This window comes from Carassius auratus, chromosome 41 (genome assembly GCF_003368295.1).
Source record: "Carassius auratus strain Wakin chromosome 41, ASM336829v1, whole genome shotgun sequence".
NCBI lineage: Eukaryota > Metazoa > Chordata > Actinopteri > Cypriniformes > Cyprinidae > Carassius > Carassius auratus.
The window spans coordinates 1,072,254-1,089,567 of NC_039283.1; the positions used below are offsets into that span (position 1 = coordinate 1,072,254).

At 38.3% G+C, this 17,314-nt stretch overlaps 1 long non-coding RNA gene across 1 annotated transcript; it reads left to right on the forward strand.

Moving 5' to 3' along the window:
• Positions 1-8,815: 8,815 nt before the first annotated feature.
• Positions 8,816-9,146, forward strand: LOC113059613 (uncharacterized). Its single transcript, XR_003278106.1, has 2 exons — positions 8,816-8,904; positions 8,977-9,146. It is a non-coding gene; the product is annotated as an uncharacterized LOC113059613 (long non-coding RNA).
• Positions 9,147-17,314: the final 8,168 nt, after the last annotated feature.

The window sequence follows — 17,314 nt, forward strand, 5'->3', positions numbered from 1 at the left end:
CTACAGGTTTGTGAACTGCTATTACTATTCTTCTGAAAGTTAGTGGATGCTTTTGAAGATACCTGACCTGGTGACTTCTTAAGCCCAACATATGTCCTAATGGTCACCTGGGAATAATGACATGACATAAAACATTGATTAAATACATTGTTGCACCTGTTGAATTTGCTTTCAAACAAACAAACAGACTAATATTTTACTTTTGTCCCAGGCTGGAGCCCCTCCAATTCACAAGGTTTTCGGAAAGTCCTGTGGTGATTGACTTTATGCTCAACTTTGTCTTTCGTGAACAGGAACTGAAGACGGCATTTGTTACAGTGGTAAACTGTGGACTTCTGGAGAACACAAAAAATATCGGTTTTTGTCTAATGGGTCAGGCAATAAGAAATACAGGAGCATTAAATTATATTTTTTGGTCTCTATTTATCTTTCATGACCTTATGGTTTATGCTCACCTGGTGACAAACATAGTGCCGCAGGTAACTTCTGGAATGTTTGAAAACCTTAAGGCAGTACTGGCACAGGAGATGGCGGGTATCTTCATGCCATGTACGAAAGTGGTTAAACACATCCGAATAGAAGGATGACCGGTATTCACACACCTGAAAGTGTCAAGACATTAAGGACTCTGAGACACTATTATACTTTTAAAAGCCACCTTTCCACTGTTGGGCCGAACAGTTCCACAAAAAGGAAGGACTGGTTCCAGTTATACTTCCACTAGAGCTTGGTTCGGCACAGCAAAACCGTTCTCGGCATCGAATTCTGTGCTGGTGGAATGCGTTTAGTCACGTGACCATGCAGGATTGGTCACTTGTTTGTTGTCTGGCTACTAGTTTTTTTCTGCTGTTGGCCAAACACACTATTGGTGTGAAGTAAACTCCTCCATAACATGGTTGTTATTTACGTTGCACACTTAATGTAAACATTTAGGTTACCAAGACATCGATTGGCACATCTGTATTACAAGCTCTGTTATCAGCCCCACAGTGGATAACAATACTATATATGTATCGGCTGAGCTGGATCGGCATGGAATAAGAATAGTTTGGTACAATGGTGGAAAAGCAGCTATAGATGGAGACTGGTAGTAAGGTGATTTGCTCTCAACATACCTGGCACACATAAGGCATCTCTCCAGGTTTGTGGGTGTTCTTCATGTGCTGCAGGAACACTGGCTCACTCTCAAAGGACCACTCACATATCTTACACTTGGCTGAACAGAAAAGCAAAACCACTAAATCAATTGACAAATTAAACTTCACAGGTTCACAGTCACTATAGCAAACCAGGACAAAGCAGACGTGAAACATCTGTCAGTCAATAGATATTAAACATTTACTCTTACTATAGTAAACCATACAAAAGCTCAGGACATCATGCAACATCTGAATACAATAGGTGTTAAAGAGGCATTATGTGGCACTAAGAGCCTTGTGAAAAAAAAGATATGAAAGTTAGCTGTTACAAAACGTTTGTTGGACATTGGCCCAGTTGCACCTTTAAGTTTGAATTGAATCAAATAAACTAGTGAACATAGCAAAAGTGTGAAGATGCTATCAGCATATGCTCTTATCAGCATAACCATAGTCTTGCAAGCACATTGTTTTTTTAATCTGGCACAAGCTGGTTGCTAACAAAATACTGCACAATTTAATTTTTTGGGACAATGAGTGGACTGATGAACAACTTTATTTGTGCCTGTATGAACTGATTCTCTGTGAGGAAAGCTGCTAGTGTTGCTTGAGCACAAGAATATTACTGTATAGGGAAAAGAGAAAAGTGCTTGACAGAGATACTGGTTGGCAACTCTGTTGTGGGACGTACTACTGCAAAATCCAATGATTTGAGAGCAGTTGCATAAGGGCAAACTGTTTAAACAGGGATAATCTTGATTAAAACCATAATATATCAACAGACCCCTTACATTTGACCAGAAGTGTATGCTTCAAAGATTAAAGATTAAACTGGAAACTTGCTCTTACTAGATGACACAATAGAGGTGTGGACACTCTCCAGGTGGCATTGTAGACGAAATGGTGTGGGAAAACGACGGAAACAGTGCTGGCAGGACGTGTGCGTGTCCATCTCCCCATTTTGCTGCTCCAGCTCAACATGGTTCCTCATATGCTTCATAAGTCTGCAAGCACAACAAACACTTAATAACTGCAGCATTCTAGAATGAATCCTATCACTGCAACTAGACATATATACCAATAATTCACATCCTACCTTGCTTTCTATCAACGTACCTAATATTATTCTTTAGTCTCTTGTTACAGATGAGGCATTTGAATGATAATGGTTCTTTTGAGTTGTCCATTGGTGCATAGACTCGATTCCCCTCAAATGTACCATAGTAGAAATCATCGACCAGCATGACAAGTCTGTTCTGGGTTTCTCCGGCCTTTGTAGGTGGGCTATCCAGCTTGATACTGGGCACAACAGAGACGCTTTTAGGTGGTGTGGCTGGGGTGTTCACAGCAGTTGCAGTGCTGCTTGTGTCAGTCCGGACCAGACCTGGGCAGCAGAACTAAAGGGGAGAAGGAGATTAATTGACCACTTTTAAATGACCAAAACACAAACACATGTACGTATGTACGTATATAATATATATATATATATATATATATATATATAATAGGATCTTCAAAAAGTTTATACTTACACACATATGACTCCGTAGAGCCTCAATCATTTTGAACTGAGCTCCACAACGAGGACACAAATGATAGGTTGTGGATGTTGTTGTATGTGTAATAGGCATTGCTACAAAGAAAGGGGGGAGAAAAGACAGCGTGGCTGTACTCTAGTTTGAAACTATTACAGTAGCTATCAAAAATGCACAATAAGAACAGCCTACTTACTTTGGGCAACACTTTGTGTCATGACAGGTACAGCAGTGGAAGAAATAGGGCTGTTGTTGGTCTTTTGATTGCTCATGACAACAAATGTCTGTGCTTGAGCCCCACCAGGAAGATTCACGGATTTCACAAGGCTCATTAAATTTTGCATGTCCAAGGGTCCATTTCCTGGCTTTATTGTCACTGTAAATAGAAATAAATACAATTTTAAAACTGAAAATTGCAGTTCTTGATGCTGATTGTTCAATAAAGAGTGTTCAAGGTGTGATAGATACATGATATAGTAACAGTTACAATAGGAAATACCTGTTTACATGATTTTATCTTGTGAACAATGAATGTGCGAAATATTTTATAATGCAATTTTAATATAATTAATATTTAAATAATTTACTCCTATAACATCACTGTTTCTTGAAAATATAAACCATTATTAAAAAAAATAGATATCTGTAATAATTTAATCATTTTAATAACAGTAAGATAACTGTTCTCAACAGGAGCATCTTACCAATTTTAGTTGTGGTTCGTGTTGTGGAGGGCTGAGAAATGGTTGTGGAGGACATGTTGGGCAGAGAATTAGCTGCAGGCTGGGTGACTGCTGTTGTAGTATGAATAGTGAAAGTAGTAGGGATCTGCACAGTGCTAAAAGTGCTGGGTGTTTGGACCCTGTTTGCAACTGGAGCTCCAGTCCTTATTTGAGCTGGCTGGGTAATTATTTGGGGTGCTCCAACAGCTGGTTTGAAAATTTGTGTGCCAGGTTCTGAAAATAGATCAAAAAAAGACATTGCCAATCAATAAGAAAAAAAAAGAAAAAGAAAAAAAAAGTCTTGCAAAATAATCAAGTTCAGAGCAAGTTTATGAAGTACATTAACATACCTTGGACAAGTGTAATGGGTCGAACAGTTTGGCCTTGTTGGACATTCAGCACCAAACTCATTGGTCTCTGACCAGGCCGGACAGGATGGATATTCTGGACAGGAAAACCATGAATCATACACAATAGGAAGAATTTTGATTAAAAGAAGAAAAGTTGATATTGACCAGAAATGAGCAGGGAAATGGGGGATGGTGGCAGCACCTGTGTAGTAAAGTAAATCGGCTGGCTGTTGGCACCATTGGCAGTATGAGTTGTGCCAGGCAGGAGAACCTGTGACAGAGCCACAGTGCCAAGCCCTCCTCCTCCAGGCGCCAAGAAGACCTGCTGCCCTTGCACTGATTTAGGAATATCCGCCGGCACAGCAGCAGGAACTACACGTGGAGTCACTGAAGGAATAAATGACTGATTAAAGGAATAGTACAGAATAAAAATGTAAAATGCGGACATCAAGATAGTGGCGTTGGCACTGATGTACCATTTTTGTAATAAATAGTACTTTTGGTGCTCCCTTTCTATGTTTCAACATGGATTATGTGAAATAGCGAGTTACATTTCAGCCTGTCCCTTACACAAAGCACATGACTTCAAAACACTTGAAATTGAAAACTATTTGATATTTTTATGTTTTTGTCATTTTAGAGCTTGACAGCCCTGGTCCTATTTCTCTTTCATTAAATGAAAAAGAGCAGCCGAGACATTATTTCTCTGAACTGATAATCACTTAAACAGTGCAATAAGGAATAAATACTTACATGTGTTTGTGATCAGCGGTACCATGTCTGCTGTATTTACTACAGGTGGTAAGTTTGGGATCACCACAGTTTTAGGCTCAGCTGGAATATCAACCACCGTAGCTGGAGTGGAAGACACTAAACAGCGGAGAAGAACAGGTTTTATTCAGTATAATATTGAAATAAAGAATAATTATTAAAAGAAAATGTTTATTAGATACATTAAGTATCTACATATGTATAAATAAACGTAAATCTAACTACAAATGAAATGTCACAGAAAAACATATAAAATGACACACCAGTGGGAGAACTGTTTTCAGCATTTCTCACTGAATCATCCATTGAATGTTGCTGTTGCCATGGTTCCAGCTCCTCCTCCTCACACTCCATAAACAGATCCGAATCCATGTTTCTGAAATATAAAATGTTTATTGAGCTAAGAATTTGCGTAGTGAACGTGAAACAGCAAACATGTTTTTACAGACAATGTTGAAAAAATACAATAACATTTTATTATATATATGCTGCATTACAATGGGTTTGATATTCAGTGCGAAACCGTATCACTTCAGAAAAACCCTCAGTATCTTGTGTAAGTACGCGCAATGTGGTTTCATGGCAATGAGAAAAGTAGTTCCTGTGCCATACATCCAATGCGTCAGACTGGAACATTTGACAGATCTAAACGAAAGCATTAAGCCTTAGATACGTGTACTATTACACTTATAGAGGTTGAAAATCCAAAGTGGATCGGAAGGAGAGTCAGTGCGATGTTTATTACAAATACTCGGTCACAGATTCTGCAGTAACCCCCTCGCGCGGCGCCTACTAAGTGCGCACTCCGCGTACTGTCCTCTGCGCACATAATAAATGACGATCGTCTAATGCTTGAATTAAAGCGCGAATACAACGAATATGGCCGAATTTATAAATACTACTTACCGGATTCTAGTGTATATGGAAATATATTCAATGTGATATATTGAAAGAACACAAAGCCTGCCTGTTTGTCACAAACGAGACGAATAAGTGCGCTAAATGGGCAGAAGTTCTGCCCTTTCTGCGGCAGCGATTGGTTGATGCGCTCAAAACGTCACTTCCTGTTATGGATTCTGACCTCTGATTGGCTGTAATCTCTGAACTAAGGAGGAGTGGTTACTGGAACAAGAAAATGGCTTCCTTCCTTCAAACGACAACATTCTGCATTGTTTAACCAACTGCTGTATTAATAGAGAAAAGCAGCTAGTATTTTTTGATAAGATATTAAGGCCATCATAGACTGGTCTTTTTCTAACACAATTCTTGATGATTAATTATTGATTACTCAAAATATCCCCTATATGAAAATATTAGCCAAATATAATAATAAATACACCCCTTACATGCACAAAACATTAGGAAACAAACAATGTTAGGAAACAAAAACCCGTACTTTTTCATAACAGGTTAATTTTTTTTAAAACGTACTGGAACCAAATGATTTTTAAGAGCTTCTGTTCCATTAACAGTTCTATAACATGCGGCCTTCCGCCAATGTGGACGGAACATCACTTTTGTGTACATCACGTTTACTGCACTACTGTTCAGATTCTCTGCAAAGACATTACTGAATATATACAGCACGAAACATTTGACAAGACCACTGAGGTCCGATTCATCAAGAAACGACTCTTATGAATAGTTTTTTTTAATGAATCTGTACAGCTCAACCAGTGTACTACGAGTACCGAACAAATGAATCTTCTGGACCGATTCTTTTTCGTGACCCAGAAGGAGTGGTTATCGACTTCACCAAGAACTGTATGGCTCGTTTGAATTAAATCAATGCAGTTTCTGAATGGTTCTGTGAAAAAAAATGTGAACACATTAGCCTACCCTACAAAATAAACACCTTTTGAAAAACGTACAAAATATAGGCCTATATTACATTTATTTCTGATCTTTAATATGCAACAGATAACTGCTGATTTTAGTCTTAGTACATATGCGATACAAAAAAAAAGAATAAAAAAAAAGAAAGAAAAATCGGGATCGTTACGATAACTTACGGTTGAAATTAGATAATAAAACCAATTCTTTACAGTTTACAGAGTACGTGTGCGTTTAATTTAGATTTAAGCCATTATAATTGTTCTTGCGCCGATTGTTGCATTATTTATCAACATTCCCATTTTCATTACAAGGCCGTACTCTACCATATTCAATTAATAAAACTACCATCTGATCTGACCACTAGCCTAATATTCATGCGAGAAACTCATTTTCTTATTGTGATTCTGAGATACATGTCGTTTCATATCGTGGAGAAATCTGTTCTATATTTATGAGGCGCGGATTTATTTAGCCTTTTAGAGAAGCGTATACTAAGCTGTTAAATTGCTTAAGCTCTATAACATTCTGCATAAAGAAGATATAATGTGACCAGGTTTATTCTTTATTTTGTAAAAGTTCACGATAGATGAGTAATCAATTCACATCAATATAAATTCTTTTTTTTTTGTGGAAACGTAATTTTTTTTTTCAGGATTATTAAATCGCTGTCGCGCTCTTTTGTGTTTATTTTATTATTAAGGGGGGGGGGGGTGAAATGCATAAATTTGTTTACACTGTTTAAGAGTTGGATTCCCATGCTAAACATTGACAAAGTTTCAAAATTAAGTTGTACGTTTGAAGGAGATTTTTGTTCCAAAAATACCTCTTCCGGTTTGTCACAAGTTTCGGAAAGTTTTTTTCGAGTATGGGTCTGTGTGACGTTAGATGGAGCGGAATTTCCTTATATGGGTCCTAAGGGCACTTCTGCCGGAAGAGCGCGCGCTCCCGTAAAGCAGAGCACAGACATTCACTGATCAGAGCAAGAGACCGAATTCTCACAAAAGAAGTGTGTTTTTGGTTTCCAGGGCAAGACAACCCTGCACAGATTACCAAAAAAAAAAAAAAAACTGCATTAAGGGACCAGTGGATGGAGTTTATTTTTAAAGAGCATCAACGGAGTTTTGCAAGTGTTTTTGTTTGTTCCCTGCATTTCGAAGATGCTTGTTTTACAAACAAGGCCCAGTTTGACGTGGGATTTGCACATCGTTTATTTCTTAAGGATGATGCAGTCCCAACGAAAAAGGGTCACGATCGTGTGTTGGAACCGCAGGCGGTGAGTAAAACTGCTTCAAATATCTCTGTGTTGTTAACTTAGCTATCAGCGCGTAAGCACATCAAGTAAACAACATGCGATGTTGTCATCAAACTGCACTTTCCACATGTACAGCTTAAAAATAAAAAAAGACAACATAAAGTGGAACTTAGTCATTTTCCAAAACCGCTAAGCAAATATATACAGTTTCAGTACATACCACATAGAGACGTCGTTGCTGATGCTGCTCTTGTTAAATTTCAGCCTCTGGATCTGATTTTGGATCATAAATATACGCTGAATCTGACTGTTAGCCATGGTTTGTTTTGGATGTTTTTTTCCTCACGGTAATGTCACAGCTTCCAGACGCTCTCAACACAAAAGCCTACTCGCGCTCGTGATTCTTTAGCTCCGCCCACACGTCACGCCTCCAGTCGGTCGTGTTTTTCCGGGAAAAGTCGGTACAGACTATCTTTCTCTTATGAATATAATAAAACTAAAGACTTTTCGGAGTTATAAAGGATGCAGTACTACTCTATAAGTACTCAAGATTAACAGGATATTGAGTGAAAACGAGCATTTCACTCCCCCCCTTTAATTTTTTTGTTTAAATGTTAGCCGGTTCCCGCCTCCTCCTTCCCGTACTATGAACGTTACAGTGTTACAGTATTCTTTACAAAATAAAATCTTTCTGACCCTAAAATTTTTAACAAGACAGAACCTTATGGAAAGAAAACCTACAGGAGAGATTGAATTTGATGACCGGCTCTTTGAAAAATGGTCTTACAGTTCTTTGCTCATTTATAAACAGAGTAAGCTGGCCAATGTGTTTTTCTCTAGAGAGGGGACAATGCCAGAACATGGCGATTCAGCTCTGTTCGAATCACTCCTGGATGTAGGCAGTACACAGAGACTACTGTACCTGTGGGAGCATCCATTGAAATATAAAACAATACAAACAACAAAATGTATTCATGTAAATGCTTTATTTGTATATGAACTTGTAAAAGGATTGCACACAGCCTGTGGCACAGTATGAGACAAAATCACCCAAGACAGACAATAAAACAAAGATTAATTGTTTACTTTTTTGGCTCAAAATAAACTAAGAAACTTTGTTAGTTTATTAATTGTTTGCTATATCAAAACTGCAGTATATCTAACCTTTCATTCTCCATGCAAGTTCTCTATACTGTCTCTACCCTGTATGCAGCCGATGAAAACTCCCTGGCAGGGCGCACAGACCTCTATCTACAGCGCTGTCACTGAGGGCTTAAAAAGGAAGTCTGGCTGCTACTTCAGGTAAATGCAATCATTTGACACTTTGTCAATAGCTTATAAACTCAGATTGTCTTGTGTATGTGTTTTGTGCAGTGCTTGCAAAGAAAAAGACCCAACCGCCACTGACACATCATTCCTCTACACTCTTCCTGATTGTAAACACGATGATACCTGCAACCTCAAACTTACCAGTGCAGTGGCCGCAGATGTGAAGTCATGTCAGAGCTATTGCCAAATCAAATAACATGATTTGCATCAGAAGATTTATTTACCAGCCGTTTCTGTGTTCTTGGAAAAGGATTATCAAGAAAAAAGTATCGGAGGATATAGCTAAATTGCCTAGTGTTTTCTAAGAAATCGATCACATTCGTTTAATCTGAATATATGTCAGATATATTAAAGGTGGACAGATCTAGGGATAGAGCAGAAAGCAAATAGTGGTTTGTTTGTTAACCATCCAACAATAACGTTGTTTTTGTTGTTGTTTTTGTTTTTTTTCAGAAGCTTTGCTTTCAGGATTAATTCTTAATTATGTGATAGTGCCCATTCTAGCACATTAAACCATGTGCCTATATCTTATTAGAACAAACTCCCGTAAGAATCTTTAAAAAGAAGCTAGAGCAACAGTGTGTACAGTATGTGCATATTTATTAGAAAATATATATCATTTAACCGCTAGATGGCGAGATGGAAGAAGTTTTTTTTTGGAAGCACTTGCCCTACATAATTTATTTTTTTAAACAATTCAGCTTTGCGATCACAGGATTAAATTACATTTTACAATAATTAAAATAGAAAACAGTTATTTTAATTTGTAAAGATATTAAACAATATGACTGTTGGTGTAACCCAAATTTGGACCTCTGTCTTGAGGGCATTGGCTACGTGCTTAAAAGTACAGAACAGTCTGTTTCTGAAGGTCTCAGTTGAACTTTAGACCTTAGAAGACGTATGTGCATCATGTATTTAAATTTGAGGTTAATCTACAGTTTTCTGAGCAATGCTCAAAGTCCAGCAAGCAACAACTTATCTGCTGACTGATCTGAAATAGGGAACTGAAACCAGACTGCAGAGCTCATCTGATATTTTTGGATTAATGATTTAACACCTCTTGATATTTGCTGCATAGACGGTTTTTAGTTTTAATCACGAGTTCCTTTGTTTGGCAGAGCTATAAGAGGAGGCAATGTATCCCTCCTGGTTTTAGCTCAGGTTGAGTTCAGACTGGACCCTTCTAGCTGGACTTAGTCTTTGCTCACCTTCTTCTTTATCTTTGATTCCGGGCTCACTTGAATACTTCAACTTCTCTCAGGTTTTATTCATCTCAGATATGATTATTATTATATTATTTGTTATCATATGAATATTAGTATAACTTTTGACTTTTGATATACAGGTATTGTTGTATACTTTGTATTATTATTTTTAACATCTTGATTACTTTTGAACATTATAATGCATTTTGTATTACTCTTAATTGGGCAACACCCATCATATATGGATTGCTTTTAAAACTATATTAATATTGGGATTTGTATTTTCTATATTTGAAGCTGATTTTTAATACTTACTAAATCTGTTTGTAAGTTATGAGTTGTATTCTCATTTCCTATATTCTTTGAATAAATTTGCATACTAAATTACCACCCCCACCGTCTGACGTGGATTTAGAGTAAATTTTTTGCATCAGTTTATGGAGGCACCCGCTGGAGATCGTTGAAGTTTTCATTTCATTGAAGTTTTGATGCAACGCAAGGCGAAGTAAAGAGAGGTGAGTAGCTCATCTTTTTCTCTTTATGGGCTTCTGTGGTGTTGCCTGCCGGGTCTAGGAGACATATCCGTGAACCCATCTCGTTCAATATTCTTGAACTGCAGCAAGAGAACGAGTTTGGGGCAGCCGGTGGTTAACCGTAGACGGTGGATGTAACCGTATTTGAAAAAACAGTGCGCGCTGTGGGACGAGACGGTGATTCGCGGCATTAAATGTGTTGTTCACTATTGAGGGGTACTGGTAGTGAGGATAAATATCTGCGCAGTACATCCTGCGGGGTTACCGGGGGTGTATTGCGAGCACTTTTTGGGGTTACCGAAGGTGCAACAGTATTTTGAGACACGCGCTGTGAGGGGTACTTACAGCGTGCTGGTCGGACAGAGGGCCGTCTCTTGTTTTGGATATTTTTCTCCAGGATTGGACTCGGCAGTTTTTGACACGAACAGAACTCCACCTTGCGACTAAATTAAAATCAATAAATTGTCAGACGGTGCATTAAGTAAAAAAAAAATAATAAAAAAAAAATAAGTAGAAATTAAGTAAAATAAGTAAAGGAATTAAGTAAAATAAGTAAAGATAAATAAAAATAAGTAAAGATAAATAAAAATAAGTAAAGATAAGTAAAAATAAGTTAAGATAAATAAAAGAATTAATTTTAATTAAGTGTATCTGAATTGAATAAACCTTTTCCTTGTTGGATTTGTCAGCACATGAGATAATGGCACCTGTTCGAATAAAAGAAACTCCAAATGAATATGTAGGACAGGAAATAAGACAGAAAATGGTTAAAGATGGATTTAGAGAGATTTCGGGTCCACGAGTGAATGGGTTTTGACCCCTTAACTGTCACTCAGGTTTTTGAAGATAGACTTGAATTTGCATGATACAAACCTAAAATTTTATAATTCATGACTGAAAATATTTTGTAACAGGATTTTGATGTGCCATTTAAATGGTAATGTAATGTCTGATTTTAAAATGGGATATAAAGGATGAATTTTGAGATTTTATGTTTTCAAGTGATATATCACTTCTGATGATTTCTAAAATGTGATAGAGAAAAGGCAATGAGGAAATGTTTTTTTTTTTTTTGTAATGTAGATTTCTGAGGGTGTACTCTTGTCATAAATTAATTTTATTACTTTTCCTACATCATTTTCAACAAAAATATTGGAAAAATATATTTGGGAATCTTTGACCTTTCAAATGATACATAGTTTCTCCAAGATTAGATTGGATTTGATTGTAATATAGTATAGTCAACGTAGGCGTCCCGTATTCGGGACGGGGTGACAGTTAACAGGTTGAAGGAAATTACTGATCACAAAGAACAAAAGAAATAGGCACGTGTTGTTTATGGATAAGGAAAGTTAAAGGGTTTTTGACAGACAGAAATGGTAGAACTGTACAGGTTTATAATTTAGAGCAAGCAGCTAGAGATGATACAAGATATGTGGAATTTATTAAATCTTGTAATAAAGGAGCCGAGAGCCGATATGGGCAAAGCTCCTAAGATTGATGACATACATAACTGGCAGAAATGTAACAGATTTCTGAGAATTGTGAATATAGTTTGTTATTTCTTCTGGCAGTTTGGAAGAAGCTGAGGCTGAGTGGGGCAAATATGTGAAATTATATTCAAGATTACCATGCTATACGCAGGTGGCCAAGTGGGGGTCTATCGAACTATTGGTGTGCGTGATTTAACTAGCATTGTAAACACGCTGCCAATTATGAAATCTAACTGTACAAATTACAATCGCAAATGATTTTGATACGCACTTTAATGAACTGCGTACTGAAGTACTGTGGGTGACTGGATCAGTAATCCAAACATTTACTAATGTAACATTAATCAGACAGGGCACTAACGAGCCCTTTGTTAAATATACTGAGCATTTCACTCGAGCTTTGAAAGAGTTTGTTGCTACGAAAGAAGCTGTTGATTTGAAATCTTATATACTGCTACACACTGCACACGTGGGGAACCAGAGCTCAAGATATTGTTGACCAAACGAAAAGAGGTGATGCAGAGAAAGGAAGTCGACATGCAGGCACAGCTTAAGCTGCTGATGCCACAGGCTGACCAAAGCACTTGAGATCATAGCTACATATTTATTTAGCTACTCTAATTTACATTTTACAAATAAGCACATGACTCTTCGAGGATTATCTGATGGCAGTCTTTTCACACAGTCTCAATTAATTCCCTTAATAATTTATCCACTTAAGCAAACCCTTTCGGGTGCAATTCTGGGTTGGAGAAAAGTCAAGTTGGCACTGTAGTGGGAATGGATATATTGGAGAAATTGGAAGCAGATATTTTATTAACTAAATAAAATAGTTAGTCAAATTTTGCCAGTTCCCATTCCAGTCGTCAGAAAAATTTAACTCCTAAATTTAACATTGGAGCTGTTACAGCAAATGAGAAAGAGTCTACTGACTCTCCAATGATACAATATTTTTCTGAGAAATTTTCAAATTTGTGGTCAACTTCTAAACTTGATGTTGGTCTTTGCAGAATTAAACCTCTGAATGTTTCAGGTCCTGCACCTCCTCCAGTATTCCAGTATCCTCTTCGGAGAGAGAGAGAGAGCGGCACAGGCAATTGTGACCCAGCTCGAGAAAGGGATTGTGGTAAGATGTGCCTCTCAATGTGATTCACCTGTGGCCTGTAAGAAAGCCAGACGAGAGCTATAGGCTTACTATAGACTATACCGCATTGAATGCTGTGACCACCAATGCAACCCCATTGTTGTCAATCATTCAACCATTTTAAAAGAATCGTGCGTGCCGTCTGTTATAATTCAATATTGTGATGAACATTTTTCTTACATCTCCAAATAAGGTGCAGCATCTGAGTGTAATCACTCTACTGCTGAGAGCACTTCAAGAGGCTGGCTTCCTCCTGAACAAACGGGAAGTACAGCTGTTTCAACCATTATTACATTTTTTGGTCAGAGTGTTGGTCGTGAGGGAGAAAGACCTCTTCCAGATCGGGTCATAACAATTACAAAATTAAAGAAGCCAACCACAATTACTGGTTTAAAGATCATTAATGGGGCTATTTAATTTTAATCGGGTTTATATTCCTGATCTTTCTGATTTGGCTGAACCTCTAACAGAGGCTCTTAAGGAAGGCCTTCTGGGTGCTTCCCCTCTAGAGTGGACAGCAGACATGGCTGAGTCTTTCACTCTTCTCAAATCCGCACTAGCCTCTTTCCTGTTAAATGACCAAAACCGCTCCACATTTGGACCCATGTAGGCCGGGATGCTTACAACTGCGTGCTGGGACAGCATAAAGGTGACAAAAGTTTTGGAACTGTTGGATATTATTCAATTGTGATTCCTTCTTCTATGAAAGGACAGATGCCATGCTTGATGGCGTTGGACTGTGCAGAGTGAGCACTGAAGTTCACCGAGCACATCGTCGGATACAACCAGACTATTTTACATACCCCACATCGCTTTTTACATTTGCTACCTGAAACAAAGGTGAAATCGATCTCAAATCAGCAACCTGCTAAGTGGGAAACTGCTCTAATAAGTCCTCAGCTTACTGTTGTTACAGATAACCGGACGAACCCTGCCTCCCTGATGGAGAACGAAGGGAGTGCACATGACTGTGCTGTGGTGGTTATTTGTGACAGAGGACATTTCGTCAGAAATTAGACATTTGCAAATGTCATGGACATGTTCGTGGATGGCAGCAGCTTTTATGAGGGGGAAACACGCTACACAGGTTGGGCGGTAGTAGAGGGAGGAGGGGCGAAGTCTTGGCTGAAGGGTCGCTACGGGGAGGAAGTGCTCAGATCGCTGAACTGCATGCTTGAAAGCTGCTTTAAATTTTACACTTAAATTAACTGAAAGCGAAAATAGCTCCATCTATGTGAACATTTTTACTGACAGTGCCTACAGTTATCATGTAGTGCGGAGTTATGGCCCTGTCTGGAAACGTCGCGGTTATCTGACCACCGCCGGTACGCCAATAAGTCATCAAACCAGTATGAAAGAAATTCTTGAAACATGCAAGAACATTTCACCTAACAGTGTTGCGGTTTGCAAGGTTACAGGTCACAGTACTTTCAATGATTGGTGGGCAAAAGGAAACTCGCTAGCTGATAAGGCTGTGAGAGAGGCGGCCAAGGGTGCATCACTTGGAGAGGTAACTCGAATTTTCCCTGTTCATCCAAATTGTGCAGGATCAGAAACTCTATCTAAATTGTACACAAATGAAGATAATGAAATATGTCAAAAAGGTTAGGAGCTATTTTAACTGAAGAAGGAATTTATGCTCTAAATGAAAAGGGTGTTCCACCCAGCGGATATTAATTGATCTATACCACAGGATTGCACACCAAGGGGTTCCTAAAACTAATACTATGTTACAACAAACATGGTTTTGACCAGAGGTGTTACAAACTGTGAGGGACAGACTGTCCAGATATATCCATCATTTTCAAACAAAGCCACGATTATGAAGAGGTATGATATCAATAAGCCACAGTCCTCGCCCGCGAGGACCTTTTACACATTGACAGGTAGATTTTATTTTTGTACCCTCTGATCATGGGTACACATTATGCGCTTTTAAGGATGCCCATTCAGTGCCCTCAGCGTCCAAAATGCTGGAGACTTAAAGACTGCTGCATTTAATTCAACGGCTAAAATCCTGTACAAGTGGGGGACAAAGTAATGGTTCAGAAAATAGGGGATTTAGGTCTTCCAGGTATGAAGGTCCTTACTCAGTGTTGCTGACTATTCAACTTCTCTCTACTCATTGAAATCGAGCCAGGCTTGACTCGATGGAAGCATCTTGCACAAGTGAAGCCCCTGTTGCAGCTTGCTTATACTAACAATATCTCTCAATGCACAATAGATTTTCTTTTTATAGATTAAGGGTACCCTTTCTGAAATTAAGGTTGTAATCAATGTTTGTTTTCAACCTCTGTGAGGTGACTGAGGGTCTGACTGATGTCAGGAGTGAGATTAATTTTCACTTAGCCCCCATTACAAAAACTAAATTAATTTACTATCCATCATGCCTGTCCCCGTGAATTATGACTTGTGAATAATACCTTTTCTAATGAAAATTGGTTCAACAGGTGTGTACTTCATCAACAGAAATGCTGCTATGAACGTACAATGATTAATTGTTAACTTCTCTCCAGGTTTCCAGTGCTGAGTTCCCCTAGATCTGATGTGTTTATTTGTTTATAAAATGATGAAATGAAACTGAAAACCATGATGTTCACATGTGATAAATGTAATTAATGTGTTTACCTTTCTTGTTGTGTGTGTGTGTCAAAATGTTATATGTAATGTTTGTCGCTTCGCTTTGGCATTATATGTGTGTGTGTGTGTGTGTTTGTGTTTGTGTTCTTTTTGTTTCCACATATTTCTGTTCCTACTACTCTAAAACTAAACAGGTATGAGTGCATGCTGATACGGACCTATCCTGCGTACATTTACCACACGACTGGTTCTAAGGGTGACCCCTTTGGTGTGACTTCTGCAACAGTGCAGCTCATCGACGATTCGGGAGTGGTTGCTGTGCTCGTAGCTGGACATCAGTGTTGGATCCCAAGAACTGGACGCATCGTCATCACATCGCACGCTAACTCTACATCATCTGAGAGACTTGTGCTTTCATCTACCAGCTGATATATAGATTTACAAATCCCTACATCAAGATGCCTGACAAGATTATTGATCAAAAAGATTCTTTTACTCCTATTGCTACCAGCAGTGATGAAGAAATGTATGAATTAGAGGTGAAGGGTAAGGAAAGATACGAGATGTTGAAAAAGATCAACGAAAGTTTGGAAATTTGCGACATGATACCCCAATTTGATAAGGACAAATATCTTAAGAAACTACCCAGTAAGAAGAGAAAGTATGATGATAAGTTTAGAGATGGAAAGAAGGGTATGCTGTAGTAAGTCCTCGACCCAGCAAAAGTCCAGGTGAGGTCAGGGGTCGGATGCTTTTAGTGCTCCTCGTCTGATCAGCTTGGTGAAGAATTCCTGTCAACTTTAACGCGGCTGGGGTTAAAGAGGTATCTACAGTCTATCTGAAAAGATTTATTCACTTTTATATTTCCTAATAAGTGCTTATCTGAAATGTTTTACTTATTCGTTTTTCTGCATATGTATTTGTTTCTTTTGAATATTATGTATTTTATTTTTAGGGGAAAGAAATTTGGTTGCGAGTCTTTTGTTAAGACTCGAGTGGGGGACTGGTGTAACCCAAATTTGGACCTCTGTCTTGAGGGCATTGGCTACGTGCTTAAAAGTACAGAACAGTCTGTTTCTGAAGGTCTCAGTTGAACTTTAGACCTTAGAAGACGTATGTGCATCATGTATTTAAATTTGAGGTTAATCTACAGTTTTCTGAGCAATGCTCAAAGTCCAGCAAGCAACAACTTATCTGCTGACTGATCTGAAATAGGGAACTGAAACCAGACTGCAGAGCTCATCTGATATTTTTGGATTAATGATTTAACACCTCTTGATATTTGCTGCATAGACGGTTTTTAGTTTTAATCACGAGTTCCTTTGTTTGGCAGAGCTATAAGAGGAGGCAATGTATCCCTCCTGGTTTTAGCTCAGGTTGAGTTCAGACTGGACCCTTCTAGCTGGACTTAGTCTTTGCTCACCT